The sequence below is a fragment of the Phalacrocorax carbo genome, chromosome 9 (assembly GCF_963921805.1).
Source record: "Phalacrocorax carbo chromosome 9, bPhaCar2.1, whole genome shotgun sequence".
NCBI lineage: Eukaryota > Metazoa > Chordata > Aves > Suliformes > Phalacrocoracidae > Phalacrocorax > Phalacrocorax carbo.
In genome coordinates, this window is record NC_087521.1 from 30,443,685 (window position 1) to 30,451,764 (window position 8,080).

Genomic DNA, 8,080 nt, shown 5'->3' on the forward strand with positions numbered 1-8,080 from the left:
AAGAAGAAAGAAGAAAGAAAGAAAGAAAGAAAAGAAAGAAAGAAAGAAAGAAAGAAAGAAAGAAAGAAAGAAAGAAAAGAAAGAAAGAAAGAAAGAAAGAAAGAAAGAAAGAAAGAAAGAAAGAAAGAAAGAAAGAAAGAAAGAAAGAAAGAAAGAAAGAAAGAAAGAAAGAAAGAAAGAAAGAAAGAAAGAAAGAAAGAAAGAAAGAAAGAAAGAAAGAAAGAAAGAAAGAAAGAAAGAAAGAAACTCCCCTCTCTCCCTCTTCTTTTCCTGGGAAAGCTTTCTGCAAAGTCCCCAAGCTGAGGTGACTTTTCTGGGTCAGGTGGGCTCCAGAGCCAGCACAAGGGACAGGGAGGCACCACGTGGTCCTGAGAAGGCAAGGGGGACACACTGCTACTGGTGATGGCAGTGAGCTGTCAGACAAGAGCAGGTGACCCAATCTGACCTCAGCCAGGGGCTGCTGCCGTTGAAGACTGATTATTTTTCAAGGGGAAGTTGAACTACAACTTGCTGCAAAATGAGGTCTGATTCAGAAAACTGCAAATTAAAATGATATGTGGGAAAAGTCACCGGGTTTTTGTATCTGCTTCTTTGTGGTGACATTGAAAAGAGAAACAGGAGTTTTCACCACTGTGGTGTTTGTGATGGTTTGATTTCTTTTTAAACAGACTCCTTAAAGGGCAAGTTGTTTTTGAGTGTCTGCATTGATCAAAGAATAAAGCTCGGTTGCTTCAATTGTTGTAAATACTGTGGGAATCTTTCAGCCACTTCAGGTGGCTTTGTAACTCTCTCTTCTCTTGTTCTTCCACTGGCAGAATCTTCTGCATCTTGAACTTTGTTTTGCTGGTTAGATGATTCAGGGTGTCTGCTGAGGAAAGAAAATGTATTTCAGTTTGCCTGAGTATATTAGTTGTATTGTAAGAGAGACTCTGAATTAAGGACAGCTGTTCTTGATGTCTGTTGAAAAACTATTGAAGAGCAGTGGGTGTGACCAATTACATTTCATCCCCATACCAAAGCTATTTCATTAGTGATTGCTTTGAGCAAAAAAGGAAGCAGCAATCATTTGTAAGCTTAGGTTGAGTAGATCTAATAAACAGGTGTATGATATCAGTCACGTCCTTCAAAGCTGTTGTTATCTTCTGTAATTGCATGGTTCACATTTTATATCACCTGTCCAGGTGAGAGATATATATATATATATGTAAAGTAGTTAATTCTCTCTGCTGATTCTTTGCAGCTTTATAGAAAGCAGCCTTCTTTAAGGGCTCCTATACTCTAAGGATGACATGGTTTGTGGGTTTTGTTTTTTTTCTTTTCTGAACTGGTCTAGTAGACTAAATGTAACTAAATTAAATGAAGATGAATTGCTAAGACCCTCTTCAAAACAGAGTTTTGGCTAGTGTAACTGTAGGGTAGATGAGAAATTAATCTATTGCCTTTAGCCCTGCAGTACATAGGAAGGAATTCCTTATGGGAAAAAGTAGCAGGTTGGGGCCATGGAAAGCACAGGAACTAAGTGAAAAGGAGAAGAGGGAAACGGACACTTATCTCCTGGAAAACAAGAAGCAAAATCCTGCCCTATGACCTGACCATGGCTATGTATGGGCAAGGAAGTGCTCATGCTGTGGAAAGGGCTTTGTTTCTGTTATAGCCGGAGGCCAACTTCTCTGGAAGTAGAAAGGCTGGAGAAACAACGTCTGGTTTTGGTTTTGGGGAAGCAGGGTTGCCCCCTTCATAGCATCAGTAAGTAAGCTAAGATCTCAGGAGAAAATTAATATCTGTTTATACTAATTCAATTGCTACTGCAGGACATATGTGTCCAAATAGACATTTTTTACTATAGCAGTGTATTCAAGGCCCAGGTGTCCAAGGGAACATATGGGAATATGCTGCAAGACCATGAATCATGGCTGGGAGCTGTATCTGGAAATACTTCAATGAGAGCAGAAGGGAGTTTGAGCTGTGGCAGTAGGGGAAGTCCTTGAGACCCAGCAGAGCAAACCTCCTATTTAGTAATATTCTGTACTGTGTATGTTATATGGAGACTGCTTGTTTTTTCATGTATGATTTATAGAAAAGTTTTGGATCCATGTTGAGTATCTAGAAACTGAGGTTTCTTACTTTTAATAAACAAGTTAAATTCAAAACCACTTCTGTTGAATCTTTATAGGATGAGGTAAATTGGAGAAAGAGAGAATTCTGTCTTGCACAGGATCAAGAAACGCATGTTCCACGTGCTCAGCCAGTGACTTTCAGCCTTTGACCTCAGTTGTCTGCTGCCAAAACTGCAACTAACTGAAAAGAAAATAAAATAAAACAGCAATCTTGAATCCTAATGTATGTTGCAATAATTTAATATTTAACATTTAAAACTTTAGATGCCTTTTTTTTTTTTCTTTCTAAAGGATGAACCTATTAGAAATGGTTTTCTTTAATTCCAGCCCACTGGAAAAGAGACCTGGATACAGAGATTCCTTGGAATGCAAGCAAGAATGAATCCTTAGTAGTGTGGACTCCATATGTTTATTGGTCTCTCCCTCGTGCAGTGGCAGAGCTGCTTATCACTACAGCTGAGCTTTGAAAGAGTGGACCTTCAGAACCTGTAGCTAGCATTGGATGCAATCTGAATATATTGCAGGATCCAGACACATCATATGTCCCTGCACAGCTTGAAGCTAGGAGCCTCGTGGAGAGGATCTAGTATTATGGCTGAAAGCTTTATCAGATTTTGTACTGTGAACCAGGTGGGTGTATTTAAAGCTGGTCATTTTTTCACAGAAGCTTTTCTGTATGGAGTGGAAATAAGCCTTCCTTTGTGATACTGATTTTTTAAATTTCTTTTGGTGATAGTTAGGGAATGAAGTGTACGGTGCTGGGGTGGAAACCGTGGTAGCAAAGCAAGGTATTCACTCACTGGATACTCACAGGTAAAGAGGAGAACATAACTTTGCCCAGATAAAACAGGGATGGGTAGTTTCCTTCAAATTCTTTTAGGCATAATTGTGGTATTTATTTCTGCAAATTTAACATTGTATCCTTTTATTTAAAGTTTACTTCTTTTTATGGATATGTAAGATACTGCAATAAAATTGTGTAGCTTTTTTTTTTCACGGCTATCAGTGGGTGACCTTAAGGAGACTGCCACAGCAATTTAATAATAGGCATGCAAGAACATGTAACTACTGATGAACACTGTCCAGAAAGATTCCCTGCACAGTTCTGTTCTGGCCCTCTTTCTTCACTTTTCCTTCAATGTGGTCCTTTTACTATAACACCTTTAAAACTTGTGGGAGGTAGTAAAAAGTGTCTTTGTTAGGTGAGTCCTCAGGTCAAACCACTCTTCAGATTGCACATATACCATGAATTTGCTAGAAAGCCAAGTTGTGGCTGTGAGACCTGGGGTGCTAAATAGAATGGGAATGCTGAGAAGAAAACTTGGTGTTTTACCTGGGGAGTATACAGACAGTATACACCGTAGAGCTGGCATGGTGAATCCTGTGGTCTCATGAGCTGCTCAACCTTGAATAATTTTAGGTGATAATGATGTAATTAACTCTCTGAATCTGGGACAATACAGAATTTATCCATTCATCAATGATAGGCCTGGGTTGTCAAGTAGGTAAGTTCACCTATTTTATTCATTACAACACCTTTGTCTAAGGGAACTGCTTTTTGAACCTATTGGCATTAATATATTCTCCTTCATATGCTCGTACACACAGGGGAGCTTATCATCCTGAGCTACATCTTATTTGGATTATTTTTGTCTTGTGTATTGTCTCAAGGCTCCTTGTAGCTTCTCCATGTGTCTGCTAGACAGGTGCTGCTCCAGTTACAAACTGCTGTAGCTCAAAGTCTAATCATCCCTTTCTGTGCATGGAGACTCCTGTCTTGATGCTCATCCACCAAAAAAAGCTATGAGGAAGATACATTAGTTAAAGGCCTTCTCATTTTATATTGTTTTAGGAAACATTAATATACATCATATATATAAAAGAGGGAGAAGAGAATTTGACTTACTTTTCTTTGTCTACTGACAACCTGTTCCTGATTGTTTATCTCCTTACTTTTTATTTCATCTGCTTATCTAACACATAAAATCCTTAATCAAATCTTAATTGGCCTTGATTGAAGGTTTTTGCTTATTATACCAAAAATAGCTGTGACTCCTAACTGAGAGAAGGTCTGAATGGAGAGGAAAGATACAATTCACAGGTAACTGCTTAATGCTGCTCCTAATGCTTATTTGATATTCATAGTCCTTGTTCCCTTTCCCCTCTTAGATCTGCATTTTGTAGACATTTCTGCAGAGATGTACATGTATTACTTTATGCATAAGGATCTCTTGACCCTGCTGATTTCTTCACAAGTCTAACTTCTGCTGACGGCTATGGGTGGTGTCCCTGTGTCCTTCCTGGGTTTGAAAGCTTTTGCCATCCATTTGTGGAAAATAAGGGGTGCTTTAGCAGTAGAGTCTCTGTTGCTGCCTTGTGAAAGGGGCAGGAGGTCAGTTGGTATTTAGAACAAAGGGACTCGCAGGACCAGGGCCTGGTACAGATATTTTCGGGGCTATGTCAGGACATGAGGGGAAAGCAGCCCGTATATGTGTGAACTAAGGTGTGCTTCTGTAGTATTCAGCAGTAAAACTTTATGTTCCTATTCTATTAGTACTGAGGATGGTAGAGAACGTGAGCTTGCCCTTAAACAGTGTTTAAGGATTATTGTGGGCACAAATGGGATTTGGGTAGACACAGGTCTGACTATATAAGAACTAATCATCAAAAAGTGCTGGCAGTAGGGATCCGAGTCCCCTGTAGCCTGCAAAAGGCTCTATCTGTCAAAAAAAAAAAAAAGGCATTTCAGACTAAAAGCATCTGTCTTTGGACCTGCAAAATAGCAATGAGAAGAGATGGGGAGGCTCAAGGAAAAGAATATAGACACAAGGTAGAAAGGTAAATCTGATGCTGAGAAAAATTGCATTAACATGAAGTAATTATGCGAACAGCTGACTGAGTGGATAGCAATACTGCCTTGGTTTAGCCCCGGCTGTGCTTGCAGAGAAGCAAGCTTGTTGATAGCAAAGGGGCAGGACTATTTCAGCTGCATGGCTTGGCAGCAGTCAAATCTCCTAATTCAGACAAGAGATTTTAGGAGGTTGTGTAGACTTGGAGGTATTTGGGGGTCTAAAAATGAAAGAATGAATAACATCAGGCTTTATCAAAGGAAATATACTAGCAAGCCAGCTTCCCTAGAGTAAATGAGGTTAATTCTGTGCAACTAATCAAGTATTTTGAAAGCAATCCCAATGTATAATTAAGAATGGGACCTTCTGCATGTCTTCAAATTTTATTTTTTTTAATGAATCTTAACTTGGTAAAGATATCAGCTTAAATGGCTTCTAGTTCATTTGCTTTGTTTGAAAAAGAATGTAGTTACATTAAAAAAAAAAATCCCTCCTTGTCTGTGTTTATCCATCTTGTGTTTAAAAACAATGCCAAAGTAATTTATTAATTTAGTAGTTTATGTTGCCCAGAATGTCTAAGATGAGTACATTGCTGGTTCAGAGCAAATGTTAATTATGCTTCAGGTCTTTCTGTGACAAAGATATAAAAAGTTTGATTTAGCTTTTTTAAATCTCAGTATTTGCTTCCAGAATTGCTGGTTAGTTAATCGTTCATATTTCTGTGCTAAATATGAGAATGCTTGGCTTATAAAATGATTCAATCATGTAAGAGCTTTAACTGCAGTGAACGACAAATTCAGAAGCTTGTTATGTCAGAAAGGAGGAGGAGGAACTTCTGTTTAGGTCTTGCCTTCACAGGGAAAGGAAACACTGATAGTATCTGTGTAATCTTGCACTGATGAGCTGGTATCACATTGCTTTGAAAAGATTCATATTTGAAATCTGATGACTAAGTGGTGGTGGGCACAGCTGCTTTAGAATCAAGAGATAAAGGAAAGAAGGAAAACAAATCCAGAATTGCTATCTGAAAACCTTGCTGACATGTAATGCTGTCAGAACATTTATAAAGAGCAGAAACCCTATTCAATGTCAATCAGGTACGTGCTATATTGAATGAAATATTTACTATTTTAAATGTTGCCAAAGCTCTGCAATTGATAGCCACTGGATTTATGAGCAATAACCTTTATAAGTGAAATGGGATAGCTAAATTATTGAGAGTTTTTGTTTTACTTCCAGTGTACATTTGTTCTTAAAGTCTAACAGTTTATGCAGATAAAATGATGTTTCAACAGGTTTGTTTTAAAAATTCTTTGAGGATTCAGAGAAAATTGTGGAAGTTTGCAATATGTTAGGACTTTGGCTTAGGAATCTAATTAGAATAGGATTGCTGCACTAAAAGCAGGAGTGTTTTTGAACATAACTTAGGGGTTTGGATTTTTTAAGGTTTATGGAAAACTGCACAAATGAATATGCTAATAAAAGGTAAAAGCCACTTCTTAGCCTCATACTATTTTTTAGGACCTGATCCAAAGCAAATTGGAGTTATTAGAAGTTTCCTCATTTACTTGACTGGATCAGGCTTTTCAAATTCTAGGACTCATACTGATAAATATCTCAGGTTTTGTTCTTACAGTTGCTCTGTCTACCTAAGTAGTTTTTCCATGTTAAAGTTGGTGATATAGGTTCATATTCTTTTAATCAGAACTTCAGTTTTGAAAAGGATCTTCCTAATTACACAGGAAGATACAAGCTTGTTTCTTACAATTGGTTTTGAAAATGCTAAACAATAACAAAAGATTGGACAGCACATGCCTAAATCTTCATCACACCTATCAGAACCTCTGCCTGAATGCTAGTAAGACTTTTGGCTAACAATGACAAGAATGATCTGGTCTTTTTATCTTGGAGCTTTTATAAGTGAGGTTTTATTAGAGAAAATAAATTTCAATCTGGAGAGAGGATGGGATAAACAGCAAATTATGCAATTCAGACCTTGGAATGGCTGGTAAACATGCTATTTCTTTTTGGAAGAGTTCAGCCTTGCTATATGGAGAGTGATGCACAATTACCGTTTACATGCAGAGAAAGTTTTGATATGGTTATGAGTTGCATGAGAAACCGCTTTTGAACATAAAGTCATTTAGCATTTGATTCTGATGTGCTGAGTATTACCAACAATCTGTTTCCTCATCTGTATCCTTGAAATTCCTTGCTCATCTGTTGTCCCCCCAAGAGGGGGAGAAATCTAAGACCCAAGTATGGTGACTTAACTGAAGTAACAAATACATTTTGTATTTCTAATTTAAAGCTTTAGAACTTCTATTTGCTATTTCAGAACTTTATCAAAATTTCCTTTTTATATTTGTGAACAAAGTTTAAACATAGAATCACCCCTGTCACTGCCCTCCTTTTTGCTTTCCTTTCTTAACTTTCCTATATCTTTTTAAATAAGATGTAACTTACAGTTTGCAGACACAGTGACTGTAACACAGTGTTAGAGGAAGACAGCTGTAGTGTCTCCATTCTCAGACTGGTAACTCTGTGTGTGAGTGAACAGTTTAGCTTTCTTGGACTGTCAAAGGAGAAATAAGAATACAAATCTTAGAACCTGAAGGGATGGACTAAATCTTCTTTACAGTTGATCTCTTCAGTGCTGTAAATTATGAGAACCAGTTAACTGAGCTTCAGGTATTACTGGAGAAAGTGGAATCACAAAAATTATTTTATATCCCAGTGCATTTTTTTTGTTGGTAACTGATAAATTTAAAATATCACAGGAAGAAAATACCCATAGTTTTAGAGATGGTCTTAAAATGTTGCACTTGCAGAATTGCCTTCAGTAAGAGCCACTGTCTATGATGATATTCTGATAAAGAATGGATTAAAATGTATTAATCAAAACCACTATAAAGCCATGTTAGTATTTTATCTCTTTATATACATTTAGTTTTAGTTCTGGTTCTTGAATATTGACTTGAAGATAAAGTAGAAAAAACTTACAGTGAAAAGGGATGGTGATCCAACGGGCTGAATAGATTTTATATCCACTGTGTTATTGTGCTCGTCTTCAGTTATCTGCAACATGCTTTTGCTAGCAACAAGAAATATTCA